The sequence below is a fragment of the Papaver somniferum genome, chromosome 1 (genome assembly GCF_003573695.1).
Source record: "Papaver somniferum cultivar HN1 chromosome 1, ASM357369v1, whole genome shotgun sequence".
Lineage (NCBI taxonomy): Eukaryota > Viridiplantae > Streptophyta > Magnoliopsida > Ranunculales > Papaveraceae > Papaver > Papaver somniferum.
This window is the reverse complement of record NC_039358.1, coordinates 180117099-180133676: the sequence shown is the minus strand read 5'-3', so window position 1 is coordinate 180133676 and position 16578 is coordinate 180117099. Positions and strand designations below refer to the sequence as shown.

At 36.4% G+C, this 16578-nt stretch overlaps 1 long non-coding RNA gene across 2 annotated transcripts; it reads right to left on the bottom strand.

Moving 5' to 3' along the window:
* Positions 1-13614: 13614 nt before the first annotated feature.
* Positions 13615-16200, bottom strand: LOC113334366. 2 transcript variants are annotated; one of them, XR_003352735.1, is made up of 5 exons: positions 16015-16200; positions 15449-15539; positions 15267-15369; positions 15041-15191; positions 13615-13904 (listed from the first exon to the last, which is right to left on the bottom strand). It is a non-coding gene; the product is annotated as an uncharacterized LOC113334366 (long non-coding RNA). The 2 variants fall into 2 exon arrangements; XR_003352731.1 differs by having other exon boundaries at positions 15454-15539.
* Between the last annotated feature and the right edge of the window lie 378 nt (positions 16201-16578).

Genomic DNA, 16578 nt, shown 5'->3' with positions numbered 1-16578 from the left:
AGATGAATATGGTTAAGATGAACACTTTTATATCAACCATATTCATCTTAACCATAACTGCTCGGTCGAACTCGCATGCCTATCTCAAGCATGTTTGTCAATGTTAGTGATCAAAACTATAAGTCTTGATTTCTAGCCTATTTTATAGATATCTCGGACTAGGATATAGATAGTGTGGTTGAGCTTAGATCTCTCGGCGTTCATCTCTTGAAGAAGAAGAACTACTAAGGGGAGCTTGTGGAACTTCTTCGACAAAATGTATGTGGAGACTTGAACTCATCTATCACTTGGAAATTCTATTTCTACTATCTCCTATATTGAGACATAAGTCGTGTTACGATATAGTTTTCTCTATACACATTAAAGATTTCGAGATGAGTATATCTCGCTTACATATTTCTCGAAATATGTGTTGGTAAGATTTCGCTTCGACTAAGTTCATCTTATATCATGAGAAAATTGTCGAGTAACATCTTACATGGTTTTTGTGATACAATCATTTGATGTAGGCTTAAAATGTTTCGATAATGATTATTTCAATATCTTGAAAATTGCTTTGATGCTAATAGTGCGTGAAAACGGCTATTGTCATTATAGAAGAATGTTTCAATGATTGAAATAAAGAGTTGATGATGTAACCATCTCTGGATATAAGCATATATAGTGTGTTCGCACATCAGTGTATAAATCCATGAACCGGGAACTAAGAGTATGCATATGTGTGTATACGAAATTAGTGAAGGAGACAACATAAGTATGCGTACCCGTACGTATACTGGCGGAAATTTTCAAACCGAAAATATCTGTTGAGTTTGGGAATTAAAAACTCCTAAACTAGTCACCTTAAGTATGCGTACCCATACGCATACTAGCGGAAGTTTTCGAATCGAAAATTTCTGCTGAGTTTGGAAACTTAACAAAATCAAAATCCGGTTGCTTAAGTACGCATACACGTACGCATACTTAAGCTGGTTACTTTGTCAAATCGTTTAGTTCATGAACTTAAACATTTAAATCATAAGGAATGAAATCTTTGCAAACCGTGGATATAATGTTCATGATTGATTCAAGTGAATCAAATCGATTTGGTTTCGATTGTGTTTTCTATACAATTGAACAACTCTTTAACTAGTTTCATTTGAGTCATTTGAACTAGTTATGGTTAAGATGAATACGGTTGATATGAAATTAATCATATGGCTAACCTCGGTTAACTATTTGTGAACCAACCGTTTGTACACGTTTAGGTACGGTTACATAAACCTAAATGAGGGTACATTTCATTTGTTTGTAACAAGCTAAGTTCGAGCTAACAGTTGAAAGATATTAGCTTGGTTGAATCAGGTTTGTCATCTAACGGTAAATATTGAATGCTTTGTTACCAAGGTAACTTGGATTGCAAACCCTGATTTTAAAACTATATAAATGAGAACTCTAGCAACTGGGAAACCTAATCCCTACACCTCATGTGTGTTACTAGTTGCATAACTAGAGTCGATTCTCCTTTAACCTTAGGTTTCCCTCGAGACCCTGTAGGTTGACGACTTGTAGACTTCATTGGGATTGTGAAGCCAGACACAACTATTATCTTTGTAATTTCGTGATCTGATCTTGTTGTTTCTATCGTGTTGAGTGCAATTGAAATAATTGGCTCGAGATTTTATATCTCTGATAGGAAAGATAAAAAAGTAATCACAAACAAACTTCATCTCACCGTTTGTGATTCCACAATAACTTGTTTCGCTATTCGATTAAGTTTATTGTGAGGTTATTTATAATTCTAGGATGTTCTTCGGGAATATAAGTCCGGGTTATCAATTGGTTCATGTTGACCTTGATTTATCAAAAGACAAAACAAAAACTCTTGGGTATTTTTGTGGGAGACAGATATAGACTTCTCTGTGTGAGACAGATTTGTCTATCAAGTCTTCGACTTTGGGTCGTAGCAACTCTTAGTTGTGGGTGAGATCAGCTAAGGGAATCAAGTGTGTAGTATCCTGCTGGGATCAGAGACTTAAGGAGCGCAACTGTACCTTGAATCAGTGTGATATTTATTAGGGTTCAACTACAGTCCAGTCCGAAGTTAATTGGTAGTAGGCTAGTGTCTGTAGCGGCTTAATACAGTGTGGTGTTCAATCTGGACTAGGTCCCGGGATTTTTCTGCATTTTCGGTTTCTTCGTTAACAAAATTCTGGTGTCTGTGTTATTTTCTTTCCGCATTATATTTTGTTATATAATTGAAATATCACAGGTTGTGCGTTAAGATCAATCAATTAGAATATCCAACCTTGGGTTGTTGATTTAGATTGATTGACACTTGAACATTGGTCTTTGGTACCGTTCAAGTTACTCCTCTTGTTCAATCAGGATCGCAGATTCCTATTTGCTGATTGCGGATTGAATTAAGAGTTAGAGATATTAAACTCTTTGATATACTTTATTCTAAATTGAGTCTGACTGTCTAGTTGATTCTCTAGAAATTGTATTGGAGTAAGTCCTCTCAGATTGCCAAACGAATTGTTGGGTGTGGTTGTTAGACCCCCACATTTTCATCTGACACCCTTTTTATGCACTCTCTTTATTGCATGGCGCCATTAGGGAGAGATTTAGGCGACACTTTCTTAACAGAAAATGTTCCTCTATATGTCCTTTAAAATGTTCCTCTATGACACTTTTTTTGATCAACTAATTTAATAATGCTTTAATGTTTGTGTAGAGTGCTTGAGAATCAAAATCTACTTGGTTTTTTACCTCCAGAGGTTGTCAAACTTTCCTACCTAGAAGCAATGTAAGACTCACTGCTATATTTGAAAGAGCTCTTCTTAGCCAAGTGTAAGATCCCTTGTCATTTTATCCTAACTGGAATTTTTAGTATAATTTTGGATACTGTACAAATATATTTCGGTAATTAGAGGTAGATTAAACACTAAAACAAGATAGGTGTATTTTCTTATACACCAGTTATATGCGGTGCACATTAAGGTGCATTGTTTTTTTTTATGTGCTTGTTATACGAGGTGTATATGTTTGGACACCAATTATAGTTTAATTTATAGGCAGGAAGGTATATAGTTGCAATAATTTTTAAAACCTAAGGAGCTTCATATGAAGGTATGTATAATTTTTTCTCGCTATATATGTTTGTAACCTAAGTTATAGGACATCCCAACTATCTATCTGTAATTGAGTTGTTCTTGAAAGTAGATGTATCTTTCTAATCTACTGGGTAAAAAGTGGTTGAGATAAATATTATGGACCTTTTATTATCCCCTAATGTTCCCTTTAAACTGGTCCAAACGTTGCTTTAGCGCCTAACCTGACCTATAATTCTGCATAAAAAATGAATCTCCACTATAGAATGAACGGTCAACGCCGTCTATCACGATTAACTTCCACGTTTTCGCTCATTAGATATGGTCATTGGTATCATTATCAAGTCTGAGGTGTTTTTCATGACTTGGGTGGAGGTGAGTTGGTATTTGATAAGTGCATAATTCATATGATTTTAGTGTCCATTCCATACTTGTTTTAGCTATTATTCTTGCGTATTTTCGTATTATTACTCTTGTTTTCTCTTGTTTGCCTCTAATAGGTGAATCATCCACAAAGGAGCTATAAATTTCTGAAAATAGGTAGGAAGAGAAGTATTCCAAGTATCCAAGCGCCCGAGTCCAAGAGAAGTGGAAGAAAAGCGACGAAAAAGAGCAAAACGCTCAAAATCAAGAGAAGGGCCAAAGACCGATCTTAACTCATTCAAATTAAGGATTTATCATCATCATCTTGAAGATAATTGAAATATAAAAATAACTCAAAAAGAATGAGGTCATTCCGAGTTCGGATGAAGAAGTTGTGGCCAAAACAGTTTTTATCAAATACCGAAGACAGTGAAGTCCGCGAACTAGGTTCGCATACCGGGTTCGCAGACTTAATTCCGAAAATTTCTGCTGGAATTTGAAATTTTCGGACTGGGTTCGCAAACTTAGGTAGTAGGAAATGTGTGTTTACACTTTGGAAGGTCTAAGGGCACGTTTGGAGTCGTTAGGTCATATTTTTGGGTCGGGTTCCTAAACCAAACAAAATACGTGAAGGCAAAGCAATGTAAACTAAATACGTGAAGGCAAACCAAAAAGGTGTTAGGTTATGTAAAATGATATCATATCATTAGGTCACGAAAAAGTTAGGGTTTGGAGAGAAGAAACATCACACGGAGCGATTATCAATGGTAACGTTATCTCTTAACTTTTGTATCATGTATATCATGGATGTTTCTACATCCATGAGTAGGTAAACACTTATTGATTGAGGATGAATTCTAAGTTTTAAACAAGATTTGAGTTATTATATTAATCTACTTTGAAGTTCTTCATATGATTATCGTTTTTTTATACTAATTAATATTTATGATTGATTGATAGATTGTTTAGGTGGCCAACTAAATTGATTTGTTGATTCAATCTATTGCTAGTATTGAGATAGGGTATAAGTAATCGTCGAATAACTTGTACACAAGTAGAGAACACAAAACCTTGCAGAGGGATTATGTGGAGCGATTGTGTGTATAAACAACACTAAAAAGTGGACCTTGATCTAAGAGTCTAACTAGTAGGATCAACCTATAAATTCACAAAAGATAAAGCATTCGACTAAATTACACCTTGAGTGATCTACTACTAGGTGGTTTGGGGTGAATAGAATTTGGTAGGCGAGAACTTCTGTATCCAGTGGTATAAGGAATTTAGGGAATATCACTGATCTAGTTGTTATTCTACGGTTGGTGATAATCTATGATTAACGACAAGTAGGAAATTATAATAACTCATTGACGGTTTATATACGAAGAAGGATTCCTCGATCATATCTCTCTATTGATTACAATTTAACTTTAATTGCTCTGATTATTTATTTTGTTTACAATCTAAACCAAAATCCCCCTTTGTGACACTTTGACAACTAAAACTCACTGCTCTTCGTGGGAACGATCCTTACTTCCATTATATTACCAGTTAATTGTGTGAAAATAAGATTATTAATTTGATTGCACTTACGATAGCCATCAAATTTTGGCATCGTTGTCGGGAATCAGTCGGTAGCTTTAGTTGTTATTTTTCTTAGTTTTATTCTTGTTTTTAGGCTTTCTTTTTAGTTTTCATCTTGTGTAGCAGAAGCGGCACGAAGAGAATAACTTTCTAATGAGTGGCTTGCTTGGCTGTTTGCAAGGAAGATGACTTAGTGGCAGTAGTTATTTAAATATATCGAGCGACGTGAAGAGTTTTTTAGTAGACTCTCATTGCTTCAAATCACCTTTTGAATTATTCAATTATGCTTGGTAAATCCTTGCAATGCTCATTACCACCACAACACAATTAACTTGTCTTATTGTACCCCTATGTGTAGACGGCATTAAGGGCTCCGACGTCAAACTTTCTCCTATTCCTGGTCCATGACAGTTGATCTATGGAATCAAGGCAAAGTCAAACAATTTCCTATTAAATCTATTGTTGCCGGTGTAATCCAAATGAGGCAACTATTCTGTTAAATCTATCAAATACAGTAATATAGTAACTCACAAAATTAAACCCTGCTCCGATCACAACTTACCAAACCAAACTCCAGCTACAATTTAAACGACTAAAACAAAAAACAATAAAGCAGTGGAGAATTAAAGGAAACATTAATTAAAAAAAAAAAAGATAATTAATTCCTAAATGATTGACAAAGCTCTCTGGCGAGTTTAGGAACAATGACTTTTAAATTTAAAATTATAGTACTCTCTTGGTTTCTCACCAAGAGCATGAATTATCAACTCCACTCAAAAATTAACACAAAAAACATAACTATAGACCAACCAGTAAAGCTATAATTATTATTATTATTTATTTATTTTTTGAAAAAGCTTAATTTTGTGTTTTCGATGTTTTCTATCCTTGCACCAGCGTTGCACGATTTGTGGTGGTTTTATATGAAAGTAAAAGCTAATCTAGAGGTAATCAGAACTACAACATCTTTTGTGCCTTCATTATGAACAAAGTGCGCATGCAAAACAGATTAAATTACATTGAGTTGACAGTGAAACATCAAAAAGTAATACGTATATGAATGTAAAAGAAATCTAAGAACGAACGGACAAAATGAAAGAAGTAATATTGTTGGTGCAGTTATGTAATATATTGATCATGTTCACAATACAAAGTTATAGACAAAAAATAGAAAACATTGTGCCTTCGTATTGATCATGTGCAGTTATGTAAGAGCAAGGCACTGCCGAAGAACGAATGATCTGAAGAGTTTCCAGGCGCTTGTATCTTGTAGTTATGATAATACTCTCTTGAACTACCAAGATTGTGACTGTAAGTTGTTAAATATAGTCGTGCCTTCTTACCATCAATTCATGCATGTTATAACCAGAAAAACCTTCACTTATCCTTGCAGTTTCAACCTACAAAATTCAATTATCAGGCCGCAAATAGCACTCAAATTGATTAAATGCATGGAAGTTAAAACCTCACCCAAGAACTGCTTGATTTACAAAGAATTTTACCTGCTTTATTTGAGGGATTTCAACAGTCTACTCTATCTGAGGCTCGACTTCGGCAACTCTCTGCTTCTCATGCTCATCTCTCTGGGGTCGCATATTTGCATCCATCTTCCCTTTGCCTGGAGATTTCGACGCGGAGATTACTCTAGAAATGTTGTTCAACAGAAGGATTACACAGGAACACTTTTTTTCTCTCAGCGAAAACTGATCAAGAAACTGATTGAAATTATCATCTCAGCGGTTTTAATCAACTTAAGAAGAGCAACAACCTCTCAATCACAACCGTCAAAAATCCTCGGGAGTTACCATACTTGCAGCATTAACTTCCGGTCTTGCAACTTGAGGCGCATGATCAAGCTTAATTGCATCATTATTTGGCCTACTACAAGCAAAGAACCACCATTGGCTCATGCAAAGCGGCAACAGACACCTGGCAAGAATTCTTTTTCCACGTCAAAGGGTCAAATTTTGAGTAAATGGATCTGCAACATTCCCACCCGACAAGCCCATATACAAAAACTACCTCAAACTTTCGAAATGACTCAGACACTTTTAACCACTCAGATACAAGATTTTCGAAATGACTCATACACTTTTAACCACTCAAATCCTTCCAGCCGCAAGTACAAGGACCACTTCAACTGCAATACCAAGGACCAATTCAAATACAACCTCTTCATCAAAGACAAAGAACAAATCCAACTTGCGTCAGCATTTCAAAATTCAGCTAGACAAGTCGTTCTCAGTCATTATGAAGACTACACAATTACCATCTACTACCCCCAATGGGAAGGACAAGGTAAGACTCTAAACACTTTAAATAACAATTTTATTGTCCTTGTATGCAGGTACATGAGCCAGAACCCATTAGTCACGAGAGCCAGCAACAGCTATCACCAACTGAACTACAAAGTGATGTCCACACCAACAGATCAGTACTTATCAAAACCAGTTTGGACTAACTTGAGTAAAACCCACATCTATGTTCCAAAGACCAACATTACTGACATTTGCAAGAATCATTTTCAAATTAAATCTTGAGTGGATGCCCCACACTACCACAGCTGGCCCTGCCTTGTTAGAATACACTTTGGTAAATATACCTACTGGTTCTTATTCGTTTACTACCCACAAATGGCTTCCTCATCAAATCCCTCCAACCCAACCATTGAAATTCTTGTTGATCAGATGAACAAAACCCTCAATATGCCTGAAGTAGATCTTTATCCTAAGGTTTTCTTAAACCCTGACAACATTAGAGCCAAGCAACCTTTAGATTGGAAATGGTATTTTATTGGTAAACTCTGCAGCAATATCTGTTATGAAACATCCAGAATCAGTACATTCATCAACAACAACTGGGAATTTAATGGTAGAGTTCAACTAGATATTTGGAATAGAAGAAGGAATTTTTTTCATCCTCAGACTCACTCATGAAGATGATTACTCAACACTGAGGAATGGAGGCACCAGAGGAGTTTTTGACAAGCTTATGGTTCTTGTTGGTGTCCCCCTTGGAGGCCCAGACTTAATTCATGAAGAACAATTTACTAAGGTAATGGTTTGGCTGCTCATCAAAAGAATCCCATCACACATCATACCAGATATCCAAAATATTCCACAACCTGTTGGAGTTTTTCAAACTGCCAAGAAACCTTATGGAAGAGACAGATTTGAAAAAAATTTAGAAGTTAAACTTACCATTGATGTTACCAAACCTTTGAAGTTTGGTATTGAAGCTTTTGAAACCCCAACTATCTCTCATTGGCTGGAGTTTGCTTATGCTCTCAATGGAATCAAATTCTGCAAAGTTTGTAGAATATTAGATCATCCATCCCCACCCTTCCCCATCCCACCCACACATTCAAAATCCCACTACTCAAATCACAAAAGCCTCCAAACACCTCAATCCCTCCCACCACCCCAAACTGCCTACCAAAAATCCGTTCAAGAAGGAAGAAATGCCATTCATAGAGGATACTCTGATGCTGATGCTGCTCAAGTCTTTGAAATCAAGATGAGGAATGCAAAACATAAAGAATTGAAAAAAAAAATTGTTAAATTTGCTCCCTCATCTTCAAAACACCTCACTTTTGGAGCCTCTGCTAGAGCTGATCCCAACTCCCCACATCCGGATGTCATTGCCAGCCAAATAAGGCACAGAAAACTTGAGCTCTCAAAGAAAATCTCCACCAACTACAGGAATCACCAAGCTAAAACAAAGATCAAGGAAGCAGCTAGAGCTAAAAATCCTTCAAACACTAATGCTAACCAAACTCTGGACACCACTGGTATCTTTCCAATCATCCCTTCCCAAACCATCATAACTCTAGCTCGAATCAAGGAAAGAATGGATGCTGAAACTGTCCAGTTCAAAAAGAAGGCTTGGAAATCTAGAAAGACAATTCACGTCTTCACTGAAGAAGATTCACCCTCTGATAATGACATTATTAAGGATTTGGTCAAGCAGAAAGTCATGCCAAAAAGGAAGCAATCAACTCAGGGTGCAGAGCCTATGGAAACCAATGAAACTGACAACAGCAAAAGATTCAAGGACTACCCAGAAAACTATGCTGAACCTCTGGACTCAAGCACTCCCCTTATGACTAATGGTGCTTCTGGCTCATCAACACCAACCCCTGAGGTAATTTCCTTCTCTATCTTCTATCTTGGATTAAACTGCAACCAACATTTTCTTTCCTCATACTGTTACATCATAAGCTAAATGATCCTATAGCTAGGAGACCGACCTCTAAATACCCCCTATATCCTATTTTTGGCAATTCTTTACTTCAATAGCCTGGAACTGCCAAGGTCTATGGCAAACATATACTAAGAAATATCTTAATGATATGCTGACCAAATTTAATCCTGATATCTGCTTCATATCTGAAACCAAGCAGAAACATGGTAAACTTTTAAATTCTATGAAACATATTAATATCCAAAAAAATTGGCATGTTAGTCCTGGAGGGGCTAGTGGTACAGCTGGTGGATTAGTAATGATATGGAAGAACAATCTTGATGTTGAAATTCTAGACTATTCATTTAACCATATCAATGCTAAAATACAGCCTACTAGTGGCCCTACCTGGCTCTTCACTGGTTACTATGGAAATTCTAATAATACTCAGTGTAAACTAAATTCTTGGAAAGTTTTGGAGTATACTGCTTCCAAGAACTCCCTCCCTTGGTTGGTTATTGGTGATTTCAACTTTATCTTACATGATTTTGAAAAATACAGTACCCAACCACTGGACAATGTTGAAGCTAATATTTTTAGTAACAAGATTATTGATCTGGATCTAAATGATTTAGGCAGCACTGGCTGCCCTTTCACTTGGAAAAATAAGAGAAGTGGGCCTGCTCTCACTGAGCAGAGATTAGATAGAGGATTAGTCACTGAGTCCTTGCTCCTCCTATATCCAAACTCTACTATCACTAATCTTTTAGCTATTGGCTCTGATCACCATCCCATTTTGCTTAACACTAATCCTCACTAGAGTACTGGTAAAATCCCTTTCAAGTTCTTTGGTCCTTGGCTAGACCATAAGGATTGTAAGGATATCATTTTTGAATGTTGGCAGAGGAACTTATCTGGTTCTAGCGCTTTTCTAATTGCTAGAAAACTCAAGATGTCAAGCTGAAACTCAAAATCTGGAACAAAGAAGTTTATGGCAACATAAAGACAAACATTGAAGAATGTAAGCAACATCTGCATTGGCTACAAGAAAACTACTTCAATCAGGACAGAAGTAAAGCCTTACAAACTGCAATGAAAATTCTCAGAGAATGGCAAGACATTGAAGAAAAATTTTGGAAAATCAAAAGCAGAGACCAATATATCAAATTGGGAGATAAGAATACAAGTTATTTCCACAGAACTACAAAAAGCAGATTAAGAAGGAACAAGATAGATACCATCCAAGATAGTTCTGGAAACTGGATTGAAAACTACCAAGACATAAAGCAATGCTTCACCAACCACTTCTCAAAAATGGCTACTTCAGAATCCCCTTCTATGAATACTGAAATCCTTAACCTCATTCCTACAGTCATAACCACTGAAGATAACAAAAATCTCAATAGAATTCTTGAAGATAGTGAGGTCAAAGCTATTCTCTTCAGCATGGCCAAAGATAAAGCTCCAGGACCAGATGGCTTCCCACCTAACTTCTTCCAAGCAAAGTGGGACATTATATGAGAGGACCTAGTTAAAATGGTCCAACATTTCTTCAAGTCAGGATACCTTCTCAAAGAAATGAACTCAACCTTCATATCCTTGATACCCAAAATTGATAACCCTACTAGTCCCATCCATTTCAGACCCATTAGCCTCTGCAACACCACTTACAAAATCATATCCAAACTGCTAGCCGAAAGAATGAAACCATATCTCAACAAAATCGTATCTCCCTACCAATCTGCCTTCATACCTGGAAGACAAATAGCTGATACTATAGCCATTGCCCATGAAATTATTCATCACATGAGAACCAGAAGAGGTCTTAAAGGCAACAAATGAAGTATGGGGATCAAGATTGATATGGCTAAAGCCTTTGACAGAGTGGACTGGAAGTTTCTTCATACAATTATGGTCAAAATTGGCTTCAACTCTGAATGGAGCAACAAGATTATGCAATGCATATCCACTACTTCTACTGCTGTCCTTCTGAATGGCTCCCCTGACAAATTCTTTAACCCTACTAGAGGACTCAGGCAAGGAGACCCCCTGTCTCCTTACCTGTTTCTTTTCTGCATGAAGGCACTATCCAGAACCTTATCTCATGCTGAAGATTTGGATCTCATCTCTGGAGTAAAAATTTGTAGAAATTCCCAATTCATAAATCATCTCCTCTTTGCTGATGATTGTATGGTTTTCTGTAAGGCAAACACCATTGAAGCACAGAATCTCAAGGATATCCTCAACATTTTTGGAGATACTTCTGGCCAACTCATCAACTTCAGCAAATCAGGAGTCTTCTTCAGCAATGACACTGATCCAGCTCTTATGCCTATTATCTGCAAGCTGCTTGGAGTTCAAATTCTTCCTACAAATGACAAGTATCTAGGCTCTCCTTTATTTACCCATAGAAGCAAGATCCAATCTTTCAAACCATTAGTGGATAAGATGAAGAGAAACCTGTCTAACTGGAAGAATTCCCCACTGAACCCAGCTGGAAGAGAAGTTATAATAAAATCTGTCACATCTACAGCGAGCATCTATCAAATGAATTGTTTCAGAATCCCAAAGCAAACCTGTCAAGATATGAACAAACTACAAAGAGATTTCTTCTGGGGAAAGAACCTGGAAAACCCCACAGGCTACTACCCAAAAGCCTTGACAGCCATTTGCAAACCTAAGGAGCTTGGTGGATTAGGTTTTATGAATATGGAGCTTTTCAACAGTGCCATGATAACAAAAATAGGATGGAGATTGGAGCAGGACAAGGATTCTCCCTGGTACCAACTGATGGATGCCAAATATTTATTGGGAAGAAATGTTCTCAGCATGAACACCAAAGCTAAAGATGGAGACTTCTGGATATGGAAAGGGGTTTTAGAAGTTATTCAGAACATTCAGCAACACTGTGAATGGAGAATAGGAAATGGCAACACAATAAAAATTTGGGAGGACTTCTGGATACCTACTTCAACTGACAAACTCATCAAACCTGCAAACTGCCCCAATGATATCCAACTGCTAGCTCACCTAATGACAGATCAAAGGGAATGGAATATTCAGCTCATACAACAAATCTTTAGCTCTGACACTGTTCAAGTCATCATTAATCTTGATATTCACCCCAGAGAAGAAGACAGTATTCACTGGAATCTCAACAGCACAGGAAAATTTTCTGTTAAAGCTCTATACAAAGCCAAAATAGAGAATCTCTATAGAAATGATCAAACAACAAGAGACTGGAGAGCTATATGGAATTTGGAAGTGACACCAGCTGTCAAAAATTTTCTCTGGAAATGTGCTCATGAAATTCTGCCAACTAATGCCAAAACTGCAAGCATTCTCCACTATATTGATCCCATATGCAAATTATGCAACTGTGGGGAGGAAACTATGACACACATGTTCCTCAACTGCCCTGCAGCCACTGAAGTCTGGCAGCAAATGTTAGGTGGAAATCATGGCTTAATTGATCACCATACTGTTTTCATCGACTGGTTTAATGACTGGTTTCACAATGCAAACATCAGTCATAATGTCTGCATCTATGCAACCACTTGTTGGTTCATTTGGAAGGCTAGATGTGATCTAGTTTTCCAAAACATCTCTCCAAATGCTAAGAATACTACTCTCAGCATTCAACAACATCTCTGTGATTATAACAGAATTCACAAGTTACATTGTCATGCCTTGAATACTCAGGGGCATATCATTGAGAATGAATCACATATAACTACTCCTGGAACTCATGTTAGGATCCAATAACACAAGCAGAGCTTTGGTTTCTTAATCAAAATCTGTACTATTCAGGATCCCAACAGTTATCAGTTTTTCTCTGCCCTAACTATTACTGATTTTGCAGGCAACTGTGTTGATAGCAGAGGACACACAGGACACTGGGGAGCAGAAGGAGCCACATGAGGAGCAGACTTAGCCTTTCAATGGGCAGAGGAAAAGCAGCACATGAACATAAAAATACATGCTGAAACAAGTGAAATCCTGGAGCACTTCAACACTCTCTACATCCAAGCAATCAAAGGAAGATTCAGTAGAAACTACCACAAGGAAAAACAGACATCAAATGAAGAATCCCTATTACATATCAAACCTGTAACTTTTGTTTTACTGGGTCTTAAACTGTTACATAGAACCCAAAATCTCCAAGCTTTGAATTTGACTATAACTTGTAAGAATCTTAGCAGTGGGTCTAATGTTTGTCTAAACAATGACCACACTTGCATTATTAGCAATCCAAACCCTTAGGCTCTGCCTAAGTTTTCTTTAAAAATAAAAGTGATTTTTAAACTATTGAGTAGTACATACAGAAATCAAATGATGCCTGCACAAAACATTTCTCCATGGAGTCTGAAAAGAATAGGTATATAATTTACTTCCTTTTAAGTTTAGTCTTTACATTTTATAGAAATTCATTACCTTACACATAAACAACAGTCTTAACCTCTATTTAAATTTAAAACGTTTTAACTTAAGACTTGAATTTAGTATAAGCTTGCATTAGAATTTTAGTTAGTCAGATCATGAATGAGTCATTGACTGATGAGCTACAGATTGGTGACATCTCATCTACAAACACTTCAATTACCTTACATGTATACCAATGACCCCAATCACCTCGAAAGATACCACGACCATCAAGATGTATAAATACACTTGTGCACACAAAACCTGGACATGAATCAATTGTATTTGTAAGTTATTCCTAAGCTTACGGCGACAGTACTAAATTCTCACAATTCAAAATTTTATATATTGAAGCGAGCAAATTGTAAACAAATATGAACAACATATGATATAGCTGGTGGCCAGGGAGAGACACAAAAGGTGGATCCCCTGTCGTCCATTATCTAGAGAAGATAAATGCTACCTTAGAGTAAGCTAGCACTACATCTGAAACACCGTTTATTTTTGGATCAGGTCGCGGGTTAATTGCTGAGTACTTTTCATCCAAGAAGAATAACAAACTCAATCAAATAAGAGAAGTGGGAGCAATTAAAGTGTATCTAGCCAAAGACATTACTGAATTCGAAGTTAGCTACGGATCAAATACAGTAACATAAATTTGACTAAAATAACAAATGCACAAATTGTTTTTATACTTCTCAATGACGAATCAATTCACTATATACTCACCGAGTCACAATCATCACCTATGGAACAAATGACTTTCATTCTTCATTCTTAGTATCATCACGATATACCTCATTTTCAGAGAGAGCACTAAGAGCTACTTTTCCCTCAAATTTCCCTCAAAAACAGTATTGCAAACAATTAGCTACAAAACCGTAAAGTATCTTCATATGGTCAGCGATTATTGACAGGATCAAGGCAAATTGGTTGCAAGATTCGTGGAACCTATGTGTTATCCGTCCCTCAAACATAAACTCTTTTAGAATAAACTTAAGTTTTAGCATCAAAAAACCTCCGCACCCTGCATTACTTGACTTGAGGGATTATGGAAATATGTAAAGGAAAGCCGTGCAGCTCGGGCTCACCAACAAAAAATAAAAGAAGACTAATAGACAAAAAGTAAAAAGGGACTCTCCGGGCATTTTAGCTTCATAAATTTTCTTAAAATCCGGTCATAGTTGCAAAAGACGGTTAGGAGTGCAATTGAGATAAGATTCACTAATAGAAAATAAACTGTACTAACCATATATATATAAGCGGAGCAACATATATAATGGGACAAACATATATATAAACGATCTTAACTGTGAACTTACAACTGCTATTTAAAATCATCTTTTGGGGCAAATCGATTAGAAGGAACTTATAAAGGGATAATCATATACAGTACTTACATTTCCCAGGTACTCTCTGCAATATTTGCTGCAAGAACTATGATTGCCCACATATTCTACTTTCTTGTTGCTAGTTCTGCAGGCCATGTAATACCGATCTTCATAATTTAGCAGTTCACCAATCTTTGCTTCACAGTAGCATCCGGTGTTTCTGTATTACATAAATACCAATGTTAATTGACTAACCCTTCATGTCAACTGGCCATACAGACTTGTGTGCACATACCTTATGTGCCGTAATGTAGCTTCTTAGTCACTTCAAACAAAGACGCTATGTTTTCATGGATTTTGTTCTTCCTCCAGATCTATTTTATTAACTTCAATGGAATCTAAATCAAGTATAAAAAAAAAAGGAATTATGACATAATAGTTGCAACAGTGTGTAGTATTAGCTTTATTAATACTTACAACACCTGAAATTCATGCACTTGCTGGATATCCAGATTGACGAATACCCTTGATGCCCTTGATGCAGCTGTAATACAGAGGCTTAGTCAACCTGTAATGCCACATTAAGTTAAATAGATATACGTAGTTGCAGTGCATAAATTTTTCACTCATAAGCAGCACAAAAGGAAATTAACATCTTCAGCACCAATCAGCATAAAGCACACTGGACTCATTCAATCAATCAAATACATCAAAAATCAAAACAACAATTGATGGAATGCAACACAGTAATGATGCGTTAAAATAAATCCATAAATCAGAACCAAAAGAATCCAATTTTTTCGTAATAAGTGAAAGAAATCCAAGACCAAGTTAAAGCAGATTCTTCTCAATGCTAAACTTAGATCACAAGTGTATTTATCTGAGACCAAATAACTTACTGTAATTGCATGTCTGGAGTAACAATTCTTTTTATCTGAGACCAAATAAAACTACCTAATTTCAAAACCTAAACATATAAATAGAAAGGGATCGACTCAAAATCAAAATATTGATGTAACAATAAGAAAAGAATACGCTTTTACCTGTATGCTTCTCCATTCGAAACAAAATTAGGACTTCACTCTTGACTGTAGTCCAAATAGAAAACCTGTACCAAAGCTAATAATGAACGCAAAAATAAAGAAAGCTAATTTGATTACCATAGAAAACTAACCACACGCGATGAGAAGAAAATAAAAATAAGAAGCAATCCACAAGGTAGTCTTGTATCCTTTATATTGAACTCTGGAACTTGATCATTAAGAAAACTCCTAAAAATATACATTTCGAGATTCTTGTCGATTAAACCTGGCGTAAAATCTTAAAATGGTAGTCATTATCATCGATACTTAAAATAGGATTTCGTATTTAATACAATCCTGTTAAAGGGGCGGCGTGTTCCATTGGAGGGGCGGCAAGTAGGCCTCTCAATATCTATCCGATATCCGGAATCCGTTTCCGATTATTCGATATCCTATAGGATTTTATCCGTTTTATCAGATATCGGATATCGGATATAATATGTTATCGGATATTTCTTCCTTAACATATCGGAATCGGATTAGGCTATATCAGTTTGTTTAGATATCTGATATGTTAAGGACGTA